We start from the raw sequence: 13,676 nt of genomic DNA on the forward strand, positions 1-13,676 counted from the left end.
AAGAATAAAGGGCCAGGACAGAGTAAACTGAGCTGAAGCAGCTAACTTATAAAACAGCTACCTTGCTATGGAAAGCACATTGAGGATGGAAATGTACAGCGGTCGCTACTGAAAGGTTAGTATTTCCTCTCATACGGCATGCAGAGACACGTGTAGACCCTCAGTTCCGTTAGAGACGAGAAGTGACTCTTGTTAGCAATCATCACTGTGCTGATAAATACTATTTATTATATTATGTATTATTATATTACATCATACTTATTATAACCTGTATAATATTAAGGAGAACTTAACTATATTCCTAGTGATAAGCCGTAAGCATCTTGCTTTATAACATTCACCTTACCTGAGATCATTGTTCTGCCTCAAGGTTTACTGAGGAAAAAAGTTCCTGTGTCTTAAACCAAGTGGTACGCAATATTGTAATGTTGGCTGTGGGTTTGGATAGATCTAATTCAGTTGTTTTAGAAACGAGTAAACCCTAATTATGTTTAAACTTAGGTCTGAAGCATTACCTTTTCTGAGTGGAAAAAAATCCACTTCCGTCTTTTTTTTTACAAACAGCAGAATAAAGATGTTAATAGTTTACAGTCTAAGAGTCTCACCATTATATTAATCCCCCTTGAATTCGTAAGCTCCTGTAGCCCTTTGTCCATAGCCTCTAAAGAAATAATTGTCTTCAATCTTAATTTTGCTTTGCACTGCAAGTATTTTCTTAGTTGTTGAGTATGTTCCAGTCTCACTGCAGGGGGCAGTTATGAACTCTCATTTGGACAACTCTTCAGTTTCAAACAATAATTTTTATAATTATCATCCTGTTTCTTCCATCACTTTCTTATTTGGGGAGAATAATGGTCCTGGTGGAAATAACAGCCCCCTTCCCTTCTTATTGAACAAAAGCTGTCCCCTTTTGTGACACGTTTCAAACTTTTTGAAGCATCACAGCACAGAAATACCAGTGTCTTTGGAAATTAACTGGTGCTTGTTATTTCTGTTGTCTAGATTGGTAGCATATGCATTTCTTAAAAAAAGTCTCAAATGGACATGGAATTACAAGGCTGCCAGTAATTATATTCTGGTAAAAGCTGCAATGATTTGCAACATGTGCAAATAACGAGAGGACAGAAGCAGAACACAGATCCAGCACGAATTCTACCATGAGACCTTAGGACTTCAGTGTCTGTTTTGCTCTTGTGACTGAAGGATGTCACAAACAGGGAATTCAAAGTCCACTGGCAGATCATAAGTCTCTGCTGATTCTTCTCATGTCTTCTCATTTTATAACAGTGTAGCTGCGTCAACTCAGTGGAGTTACTCATACTTTATAGTGGAATAAATTGCAACAAAAACAGACTGTTGAGGATTACTTAATGCTTACATAAACAAATTTCCATTTGTTTATGAGGCATTAAACTCTTGGTTAAATGCTGTAAGTAAAGGGTAATTTAAGTGAAGGCTAAGAAGATATATTAAAGTAAAGTAAATTCAGCAAAATAATCAGAATGGTGAGTTCATTAGTTAAAGTAACTCCAGAAGAAGGATAGTGGTGCAATATTGGTCTTGTGCTCCTCTCATGTGAGATCCAGAGCAGCAAAAGATAACTAAATGCATACTTCTCAGAGTTCAAAGGAAGCAACAAAAGCTGACATCCTCTGATATAGGCCTAGAGTCTGTTTCCGTGAATGAAGGAATAGCTCATACATGCAATGGTCTACTTAAAAACAAAATGAGACTTAAAGGAGCTCTGATCTAGTAGAGAAATGTTTTGGTTTTCTGCTTGGAACCTGTCTGTAGCACAGTGTAATTAGCAAGGAAGATCTTTTTTTTTGCACAGATTACAAATGCAAACTGACCCTAGTTGCTGAATACCTACATGTATTTTGAGTTCCCTATTGGCTCCATTTAGTTTCTGCATTTATCCTGCAATAACTCCATCAGCCCGCAAGTTCCCCATGTCACCTCAGTGGGTCTAAAACAAACAGTCTTCTTATCACTTGAAGGAAGGACAAATTACCTGATGGTACGCAAGAGGTGCTTAAGAAGATCACAGCTGTACAACATCATCTGTATTTCTGTATTTTTCAGTGTCTTCAGTAATACTTGACAATCCTGTGATCTATAGAAGAAAACTGAAAATTCCTTCACTTTGCTGTGACTCTGCTTAGGCTCCGGGTGTTGGGGACAGTAAATCAGGAAGAAGTAAACATGATCATGCCCAAAGCAGTGTATCTGTACAGATCTCCTATATGGATCTCACATCTCACAAAATGATCAGTGATACCTGCTTCTACAGGAACGATGCAGTTGCACCAGGAATTCCGCAGGCAGCTTTAGGCTCTGCAGTGTGGTGCACTGAGTCAACGCATAAATAAAGTGGTTAAGGATCTGGGCCACTGAATACAAAGTTAAACAAGACCCTTGGCTTCTCTGTATTCAAGCAGTTCTCATTACATTAACAGATCAGATCTTCAAGAGGGTATAACTGTAATCATAACTTCAGAAGTACTGTCAACAATACATACAATTCCCGTTGAAATCTTTACACCAAATAACTCTCCTGAGGAGATGTGGAGGAAAATGATTCATCAGCTAAATCCACAGCAGTTCATTCCAGGTGACTTTAAAGGCTTCTCGCCAAAAATACCTGTACAAGCAAGTTCCTGTTAATGATTTATAACAGGTCATCCAAGCATAGTTCACTGCACTGGACCCTAGCCAGGGGATGGAAGTTATAACAGCAGAGTACATGGGATTCAGTGGCAATATATAGTGAACCTTAAGGGAAGTTCAAGTCTGCTCTTTGCTTATCTGTTCTAAAATACATGAAAACTGAGGTGACGACTGGGTCCAGTCTCATTCTCTCTAGTGAATGAGTGGGATTTGTATGCAAAAGTTCTCTTTCAAGAACTGTTGAATTGTGATTAAAAAAGAGATGACATATTTTTGGTTAAATTTCTTTTTGTGGCTCTATGTTGCTTTATTTTCCTGAGAGCACAGCAGTAGCTGCAAACATCACGATCTAAAAGAGATATTAAGAGAGCTTAGGGAAAGATTCAGATAGCTGAGTGCAAGATGGAGATTGTTTTACATGAAATGGAATCTGACTAACTAAAATACTTATGGCTTCAAATACATGATATTGAAGGTTGATTGTTGATGATTCTTCTTTTCAGAAGGCATAATCCTGGAATGCGGAACTGTGAAAAAAAGTCTTGTGTGCCCTTCCTAGGGCTGGAGTATGTAAACGTGCCACCAGCACCAGTAATGAAGGTATAGCTGGCTAAATCAACCATTTTTTACTGTTCTGTCTATCTTGGAAATTCAAAAGCAGCTGCCATTTGAGCATCAGAGCACGCGAAGAAGCCAAGTGTGTGTGAACTGCTGAAACAATTTACAGATGAATTACAAAAGTAGATCAGTCTAACTGACAGTTTTCACTTAACAGAATATAATTTACTGCTGCAGCACACAGGAGGGTGAGATTGATAGCCATCTACTCCCACCACGAGTGAAAAAAGGGGCCTCCTAGTACCATAATGAACTCCAAACTAAGTACTTCAAGTGGTCTCTGTAGATAAAGAAATATTGTAAAGCAATACTGGCCTTCTGAGGACTGGTGGAAGCACTGTACTGTCTACTAAATGTGCTCTGTATAAAAGCAGAGTGAGAGCTGTGTTGATATGTTTACACTTGCAACAATCAAATCCTGAACAGACTTGACAGCCTCCTTGTGTTTTTTGAATGCTGATGGAAGTCTGGAAGAGTCAGATCTTTATCTGTTTTATATCAGGAAACATCGCTTGATACACAGGAGGACTTACAGCAGCTGTCTTCCAGAAGAAGACAACCTCTCCTCTTGTTGCCAGTGCCATTATTTAAAGAGTCACAGTGACTAGCATTCAGCCCCTCCCTAGCTTTGATTTCTGTTAACAAAGCTATACTGGCTTACAAGCTGTGCCTTCAGCAGACATTACATTATTATTATGTTGACAATGGCCCAGCAAAGATTGGAGACTGTTATATCTGACAAACATATTAGTCCCACCTTGATGCCAGCAGTCTTCCTGTTTCTCCTACAGCTTTGGTCTCCTTGGTTTTGGCTGGTTGAGGGAAAAGCCAAAATCAGAGTAGTAGAATTGTAATTCCAGTTAAAAACATTCCAGAATAAAGGGTGCAGAATCATAGAATCATAGAATGGTTAGGGCTGGAAGGGACCTTCAAAGGTCATCTAGTCCAACCCCCCTGCAAGGAACAGGGATATCTCCAACTAGATCAGGTTGCTCAGGGCCTCATCCAACCTGGCCTTGAACGTCTCCAGGGATGGAGCATCCACCACCTCTCTGGGCAACCTGTTCCAGTGTTCTACAACTGTCATGGTAAAAAATTTTTTCCTAATATCCAACCTGAATCTACCTCCCTCTATTTTAAAACCATTACCCCTTGTCCTATCACAACAGGCCCTCCTGAACAGGCTCTCCCCATCTTTCCTGTAGGCCCCCTTGAGGTACTGGAATGGAAGACAGAGGAAACAACTCAGTGTTTGAAAGAAAGAGAAGTGAGAGTAGAGACGATACAATGACATTTTGTCTAAGGACACCTTTGGAAGTCACCTGCACAAGCCATCACACTACTCCACATCACTGCAAATAGCAAAGACGTGAATGACAAAATCTGCCCTGCAAAATTCAAGCCACCACTATTGGTTACTTCTACGAAACTGCCGTTATTTCATATGTTCACATGTGTTTGGATGGACCTCTTGGCTTGTCTGAGAATTCACACTGAACAGGCTTCACATTATGTTCTCTCATTACAGGCAGTAACAGCAATACTCACTTGAGTCTCCTCATCCCATTCCAAAAGCACTGGCTCAACTTGTGGAACTTGAAAAGTGAGTGAGTCGAGAATTAGTCATCACACTATGCCTCAACATCTCGCCAGCCAATAGAGGTTTGCATGGCTGCTCATTTGTAAGGACTCTTGTAGAACTACAGGAGAGACGAGTCCCAGGCTGGCATTTTACTTCCTAAGTCCTCGTCTCTAGATGCCCTCCATTTTCATGTTTTACTGGCTGTCTCTTGGCAGGAAAACATGTTCAAAATACTACTCATGTATGCCTTGTATTATTTACTAGCTGTTATTTACATATCAGGCATATAACAGTCTTAAGAATTGGATCTAAGGAGGTGGTAGTATCCCCAGTAGAGCCCAGAGTCAGTGGCTCATGGTGGAACAGCTGGGCAGTTCCCACACCTGTCTTTGACCATCAGCGTTTTTTCCAGCCCTTTAAACTGCAAGCTGAATTTCTTGGAACTTCCTCTTGTCAGCAAAAAAAGAAAAAAGAAGAAAAACAACGTTGGGATTTGTGCTGATCCTGCATCACAATCATTGCCAGATTTCCTGTAAGAGCTCAAGAAGAGGAAACAAAATATGAATGTGAAGTGAAAAAAACTTGTAGCACTTTAAAAATCATGGCAATAAAGCTGCAGAACATTGTCTCCAACACAGCTAGCAGGCATTTAGAAGGAGAGACAGACCAAAAAGCTAAACGCATAAGTGATCTCATGACTGCAATAACAGTAATGATTAACAATAAATGCTTTTTAATTATATTCCCCTTTTTGCAGAGACTTCATGATGTCTTGCTTGTAAACATTTTAAGTTAATGATAAAATTTTTGTCGATTTTGTTCTTTAACATAGACGTGTGCCCAGGGTGAGTTACAAAATATATAATTAAAAGATCATGCAGGATTTCAGATATCTAGTCGCCCTGAAGCCAAATGTAGGACTTCATTCTCCAGTGCTCAGGCAAATCATTGTGCAGTCAGTGGCTCAGGCACTCTTTGAGGTGCATGAGGCTGGTCTTAAGAACTTAACTGACAGAACAGACAGAGGCCGGGTGCTCTTTCAGTAGCACAAGTGCTTTGGTAGCAGCTCCATCTGTGTGCCTGCAAAGGGAGTGCTTAAGTTGCTGTTGTCATCAGCGCAGTTACAGTCAAGGTGCCACACAACACACATGGTCTTGCACAGATGGAGGATGGACTTGATGGATGGAATGCTGTGCCAGAAATACAAAAGTTCTTGAAGGAAAACAAAATCTTCCCCTAGATACTGGGAAGAATTATTTCTAGGTTTCTTTCCAACTTTTTATTGCTCTTAATATTATCTTAATTGAATGTGGAACATTTCCATGAATATCTCCAGGTTGTGAAGTAAACTTTCATCTCTAGTGAACATTTTATGAACCTATCAGTCAGACATAATTTCACCCAGCAATAATCTGGTTCATAGGTTTATGGTTTTCTAGGAAGATTACATGACCTGAAGGGAGGAGTAATCTAAAATTATCTGTTAATGTTTCTGCATCTATAACATGTGGAACTGCAGCACTGAAGTGCGCTAGGTCAAAACCTTTTCTGCTAGTTTAGCTTTAATCCTTTCCAGACTCTGTAGATGTCCATGGATTACTAAAGAGAGCTAGAAAACACCACACTTCATGTCCCGATGTGCTATGTTCACTGTTGCTTACAAAAAAAAAAATCAATAAAAAAACAATTTTGCAAATCAGGTTACAGAAGATTTGCTTGTGAAAACCCGGGTTGCCTCTGAAGAGGTAATATCTACACATATGAAATCTTTATTATAGACAATGTGTATGTATGTTATTGCTACTCATTATGCAAAATGCATACCGATACAAAAATGGCATGGTATATATTTGAATGATGGAGCACCTCTGCTATGAAGAGAGGCTGAGAGAGTTGGGGCTGTTCAGCCTGGAGAAGAGAAGGCTCCAGGGTGATCTTATTGCAGCCTTCCAGTAAGGGGGCCTACAGGAAAGCTGGAGAGGGACTTTTTACAAGGGCTTGTAGTGCTAGGACAAGGGGCAATGGCTTTAAACTGAAAGACTGAAAGACAGTAGGCTTAGATTAGATCTAAGGAAAAAGTTCTTCACTCTGAGGGTGGTGAAACACTGGAACAGGTTGCCAGAGAAGCTGTGAATGCCCCAAACCTGAAAGTGTTCAAGGCCAGGCTGGATGAGGCTTTGAGCAACCTGGTGTAGTGAAGGGTTTCCCTGCCCATGGCAGGGGGGTTGGAACTAGATGATCTTTAATGTCTCTTCCGACTCAAACCATTCTACGATTCTATGATATTAATTTTAACAATTAACACAGATAACTTTTTAACAGAGGTTTTCCTTAAGAGGTTTCCCAGACAAGTACTGACCTAGCCAAGGCCTGCTGCATTTATATTGGGAGCTGGACTAGATGATCTTTACAGGACCCTTCCCACCCAAACCATTCTGTGATTCCGTAATTCTATGATTCTGTATTCTGGGATAAAAGGAAAAAATAGCAAAGTACTTAACACCTACTGTTTTTTAAGCACTAAGCCACTATGCAATTCTTTTAGGTGTGCTTCTCATAATTCTGCAGAATCCAAATCACTATGGTTTATGAAACTGATAGACACTAAGTTCTTAGACTCGCATCTTCTTCCAGATATTTAAAATGCTATAAAAGAAAACATTTGGATAAGAATGCTAGAGTTCAACCACCCTCTCTTGCAGTGTTCACCAGACACTGATCTTCCGGATTTCCCTAGTCAGCTGATTGTCACAGGGTCACGAAAATATGAAACTTGCACACAGTAGAAAAGATCTGGCGTGGAGCTTGTAGGGCAGCAGATAATACTGAGCAGATATAAACGCACATCCTGTCCTAGCTGTGCATTTCCTCTGAAAAAATAACAAAGCAACAGGCTGACATCTTTGTGTCACAGATGTAATGTTTAGGGATTTTTAACGCCAGTTCACAATTCAGCACGTTACAGTTTTCAAGCATTGCATTTTAGTTACCACTATCTTTTTGACTTTCACTAACTCCTTGTATCTTCCCTTCCCTCCTGAAATAGTAAAGAAATTAAGAGGATTAACGGAACAGCTCTCTGTCAGAGGCACAACCCATATTTATTTTTCTTTAAAACTTTATAAACAGTCACTGGTATTGTTTCACTAGGCATACCTATCAAAGAGGCTCCACAGAAATGTTCTTCTCTTGCGAAAGAGCACACATCTGGCTTGCTCTGGGCATGACAGTAAAGCCTTCTCATGCACAGAACAAGTCGTTGCGCAACGGAGACATGCTGAGTCGTCTGATACAGAGATTTATTGCAAATGATTGATATCACTACAGGAATGAGCAGCTGATTTCATAAGACTTGTTTTAATAAAAGAAACCAGAAAAGGCCACATTGTAGCTATCTGAATTCTGTACCTCCTTGTGTGAATCATTTGGTTCTGATGTGGGATAACATGTTGGGAGATCTGGGTGTGTAACGAGTGGACTAAGCAGCTTTCAAAACTATGTGGGCAGCCAGGCAGAACTCTCCAGCAAGCTGGGTGTAGGTCACAGGCTGCTGGGTGAATAGCCTTGCGCTAGATAAGCTAATGGTCCCTTTTGGCCTTCATTTATAATCCCAGTCAACTGCTTTGGGAAAATATTTATCTACTCAATCCTGCACATAAGCATGCCTTCTGAATTCTTGGTTTCACATCCGCAGTTTATTAATCCCTCCACTTCTTCAGACAAAAGGGGTTTTCTTTATTAAAGAAGCGAAATGTATGATTCACGCTTTTCTGTGATTAGTGTTCATTTTTGTCTGTTTGTTACTTCACAGCTCTCCCAGGGAGAGGCTACCAACACTCAGCCTAGTTGGATGTTCTCTGCCTTCTTCAACAATGCCATGTGAAGCCCAGAGCTGGAAGGGAACATCTACGCTTTGGTATTATTCCCAAACTCAGCTGAATGCTCTGTTCAGAAGGCTTACTGGGTTATCTTGACAAATAAAGATTTCTCCAGAGTATCATGGAGGTGATTCTGGAAAAGGAAAAAAAAAAAACCATAGGGAATTTTAGCCACACAAATGGCTGATACGGGTTAAACTAGATTTACGGATAAAAATCGTCTCGATGTTTGTTTAACATTTTTTTCCTTGTGTACATAAAATGCACTATAAACCAGTTATTTTGAGACTTACAACTAAATTGTACTGTTTTGTAACATAAATCTCAGAAATCCTAGAGGTAGTGCTGGGAAACACCACATCCATCTCTAAGAGAGGAAATGGGAGTACCTGAAAAGTTATACCTCAATCAGTCTAATTTTATATTTGAAAAGCTGTTAGGATAAATTATGAACCATTCATTTAAGGGCTTCCATCTAACCTGACAGTACAACTAGAAGGGCAAAGCCATAGGAAAAAAAGTAAAGAAAGAAACGCTACGGAAAATACCAAGGAAAAAAAAGCAAATGGTCAGAAAAGAACATAAATTAATGAAAATTAAGCAAGCCACCAATCTTGTCTGGATAGGCAGAAGGCGCTGGAATGGAAATTCTTAATTCTTGTGTTGTATTTTGGTTCTACAGAGGTAAGTTCAGCAATATTTCAATTGGAATTACAAGCTACTGGAGATCTGGTTTTTCAACTAAAAACCAGATCTCTATAATGTTTTAAAGCAAACCTTTATATTTTTTAAAGGCAGAAGGCATCAACGATCCTAATGTACTGCCATGCACCAGAAAACGAGGATGGGTCTGGCAGACAACTCCTGGATTGAAAACAATCGTCTGAGCAGACCTACTAACAAGAACAACAATATTGTTACATTAGCAAAGGCCATTAAGCAATAACATGAACGAAAAAAAGGGATATAAATTTGACTTCCAACTTTTTTATATTGCATTACAATCCATCGGTATTGATAAAACTTTCTTGTATTACTGTATTATAAAATTCTGCAGAGAGTCTTACAAGTTTATGTATTAAAGAGTATATAAAAATTAATTTGAACTTGACTGAATGTCTATTATTTATGTTTTGTTTGATGTTGTAGGATTTCTATGCTAACCAGCTGCCTTAATTCACAGGCATTTACCCTTTTAGTGGAGGACGAACACAGCAAAAGTAATCACGGAGATCTGGCACCAGGGAAACGTGAAGGAAAAGTTCACAGACAAGTTCATTCACAGGAATTACGTGGGCAAGCTCATAAGAACGTACAGCCATTGCACGCGGCAGCTCTTCCATCGTCATGATTGACACAGAGGCTGTCACTGGGATGATCATTGTGTCTGTTTTGACAAGTTAAATTCCTATACTGCTTTTTTTTTTTGGATGAGTATGTTTTCACCCGGTGACAACATGCGAAGCCTGTCTGACTCGCGATGCCCCTGAAGACTCTGATCCAGAAGCAAAGCCCGAGTTCCACCTTGCCAGCGCTCAGGAAGCGTAGCAGAGGGGCTGGTCGCAGCCAGCCCCGCTCACTTGTTAACTTTTCCCGTGGTGCTTCAGCCAAATAACCCACCAGCTCTGCCGGCTGCTAAGAAGTGCTTCTGGGCTGTTTCCTTCTTCAGCTGTGGGGACTTGGAGCTCGAGGGGCAGAGCTGGGCACCGCAGAAAGGACTGGTAGCCTTGCTGGGCACCATTTCAGCGCTGCTTTCGACCGCACCTCACGATACTCGTTTTGAGTACGACTCAATTTAAGTTATAAAAGGAAAAGCACATGGTGCGCGTGGCCTCGGCAGCAGGGCGGCTGTGTCCCAGAGAGGGGCTGGCTCAGTGGGAAGAGCTGAGGGGAACCCTGGGAGTGTGACTGTGGGAAGGGGGGGCTGCACGTGCTCCCGGGCCCCGCCACCGCCGGGCTTCCAAACGCTCGGCAGAGCAGGCTGAGGAGCGCCGTCCCTGGCACAAAATCCAGCAAAGCGGCGGCAAACGGCCTCTGGAGGACGGGCCGCGTGCAACTTCCCCCCGCCAGCAGGACACGCCCCCGGGTTTGTTCGGTCTCGTCTGGCAGCCGCGGGCGGTGCTAACGCGTCGTTACGCGGCCGTTCGCGCCGACGCGTTGGCCGCTTCTGCACCCGCCGAGCGCAGCAGTTGGAGCGCTGGGAAAAGCGGCGGTGTTTCATCTGATCCTCTTTGCGGTGGATGTAATTGCATTGTCCCCCTCCACCGTCCGAAACCGGCCGTGCCCCTCCCAGCGGCGGCACAGCCGAGCCCGCCTCCCCGCCGCCACAGCGCCCTGCGGCGGGCGCCAGCCGGCCCTGGCGGCCGCGTACCCCCGGGGCAGCGTGGCCGCCCGCCGCCGCCGGGGCTCCCGGCACTGCTCCTGCGAGGGGCGGCACAAAGTGACCACCAGAGCTCTGCCAGGGCCCCGCCTGCTTCTCGGCGGCACCGGCGCTGCCACTCCCACCCCCGGCACCGGCAGCGCCCGCCCGGCGCTCCGGCCCGCCCCGTCCGCGGTTCTGCCCGGCGGCACCATCCGCCCCCGGCGGCCGCTCCCGCCCGCGGTTCCGCCCGGTGCCGACGGACGCGCGGACTACCGCTCCCAGAATGCACCGGGGCGGCGAGCCGCGCCCCCCCGCCGCCGGCGCGCCCTGTCGTGTGAAAGGTGACCGCGGCGTCACTTCCTCCATGCGGTGCAGGCCGGGAATGCGAGTCGCGATTGGCCGGCACCCGCCCCGCTTTCCAGCGCGCTGGGGAGCAGGAAGCGGTAACGGCGGAGCGGGCGCGGCGGGGCGAGGCGCTCCTCGCGGTGAGTACCTCGCGGAACCGCCTCCCTACCCCGCGGGGCGCCGCGCCGCCGGGGCGCGACCCGGCCGGGAATTGAAAAGGGATCGATTTAATGCGCGCTTTGATGACGTAATAACGACTAACGAGGCGGCGGTGCGGCAAACCGCACGTCGCGGTCCGGCCCCGGCCGGCTCCCCTCCTCGGGGCGCCCTCGTGGGATCCTCGCGCCCGCCGGCGGCCGTCCGCACCGCTCGCGGCGCGCCCGTGCCCGGCGGGCGCTCGGCGCGGGATAGGCCTTCCGCCTTCTCCCGCTCCCGGGACTCGGCGGGCGCTCGTTGGCTCCTCCGGCTGGGGCGGGCTCTGCCACTGCCTTACGATTGGCGGGGGTCGCGCTGACTGCCATCGGGTCCCGCCAATGGCGCTGCGGTTGGCGTGCGGTAGGCCGCGGCGGGCCGCGGGCCGCGAGGGCTGCCGCCCAGCGGGAGGCTCGCCCGGGTGCGCGGCGGGCCCCGGGGCGGCGGGCGGTGCTGCCGCCTGGCGGCCGCGTCGGACAGCGAGAGGCCGCTCCTGCCCCTTGGCGGCGTGGCCGCCGGTGTGCGGCCGGGCCGCTTCCGCGGGGGCGGCGGGGCCGCCTGGCGGCCTTCCTCTGCAGGTGTCGCGTTTGAGGGAAAATACGCGGCGAAGTGCTCGAGGAGTGCTGTGTTGGCTGGAAGCAGCCGCTGCTGCTGCCCATCAAACGCCCCTCTGATCTCCCTTTCCTGACGACGTGGCTGCAGTGAGACGGCGGTGGTTCAGGCAGTGCTTGGTCGGCTCCTCTGGGTCACCTGAGTTGCCAGAGCACTGCTGTGCCTGCCTGCGCTCCTGTGTCGTCTGTGCAGCCAAGGAAACCAAACGTCTAGTGCCTCAAGTGCAAGGGGTTCCTGCTGTAGTTCAGCAGAATAGAAATGGTAAGATGGCTTCGTTGAGGTAGCTTGTGAAAACAGATCTGCAAATCACACGTGTATCACGTGAGATACATCCAGTGTTACAAGCTGCTGTGGTGTAGCCCAGCCAGCACCTAAACGCCACGCAGCCGCTTGCTCGCCCTCCCTGTGCTCAAGAGAATGAGGAAGAGAATTAAAGGAAATTAAAAGAGAATTAAAGGAAAAAAGAGAAGGAGACTTGTGGTTTGAGATAAGTACAATTTGATAATAATAGAAAATTAAAGCAATGATAATAATATATGAATATACATAATGATATATATGAACAAGTGATGCACCGTGTAATGGCTTACCACCTGGTAAGTGGTGACCAGCGCCCATCCCATCCCGGCAAGCGATCCCAAAACAGATAAGTCCTGGCATCGTAGTGCTTGACAATTGAGAGGCCCGAAAAGAGAGAGAGTGCGCCTTTGGCAGAGGATACCAGACTTCCCGGTCCACCCTCATGTATATATGCTGGGCATGACGTTGCATGATACGGAATATTCCATTAGCCAGTTTAGCCCTCAATCCTAAGTCTAAGTTCAAATCACAAGGGGAGTAGTGGACTCTTTGTCCTGGCCTTGCTTGCCCCTCAGCCTGTTGTGCACCTGCACGCTGGCAAAGACATGGGGAGCTGAAAGATCTTTGCTATCTCAGTACCAACTATAAATACCAGTGCACTATCAACATTCTTCTTATAATGAATCTCGTAGTAAATCCAAAAGACAGAGCTCTTCTAGCTGCTAGGAAGAAAAACTAACTCTGTCCCAGTCAAAACCAGGACACTGCTGCTCTCTTGCATAAAGGACAGCTCTCTCCTTGCCTTCTCCAGCCTGCTCTTCCTAAAAGCCCGTGTCCCTCCACTGCAGCATACCAGTCATGTAGGTTGAAGATGAGTGCTGCTGCACACATCTGAAGTCATTTTGCTTGGAGTTAAATTTGTGAAATACTTTCACGGAAGCACTTGGACCCTCTCCAGAGGTTCTTTTGCATAAACAGCAGACTAACATCTGTGTCTCATCTACAGGCACAGAGTTCTGCTAAGCCTCTTCAGGTTTGAGAACCTCTTAAGCTCCCACCCCCAGCTATGCTTATTGTATAAGTAAGGGAGGAAGAATCATCGGATTACAAACGTGTA

This window comes from Tauraco erythrolophus, chromosome Z, assembly GCF_009769465.1.
Source record: "Tauraco erythrolophus isolate bTauEry1 chromosome Z, bTauEry1.pri, whole genome shotgun sequence".
Lineage (NCBI taxonomy): Eukaryota > Metazoa > Chordata > Aves > Musophagiformes > Musophagidae > Tauraco > Tauraco erythrolophus.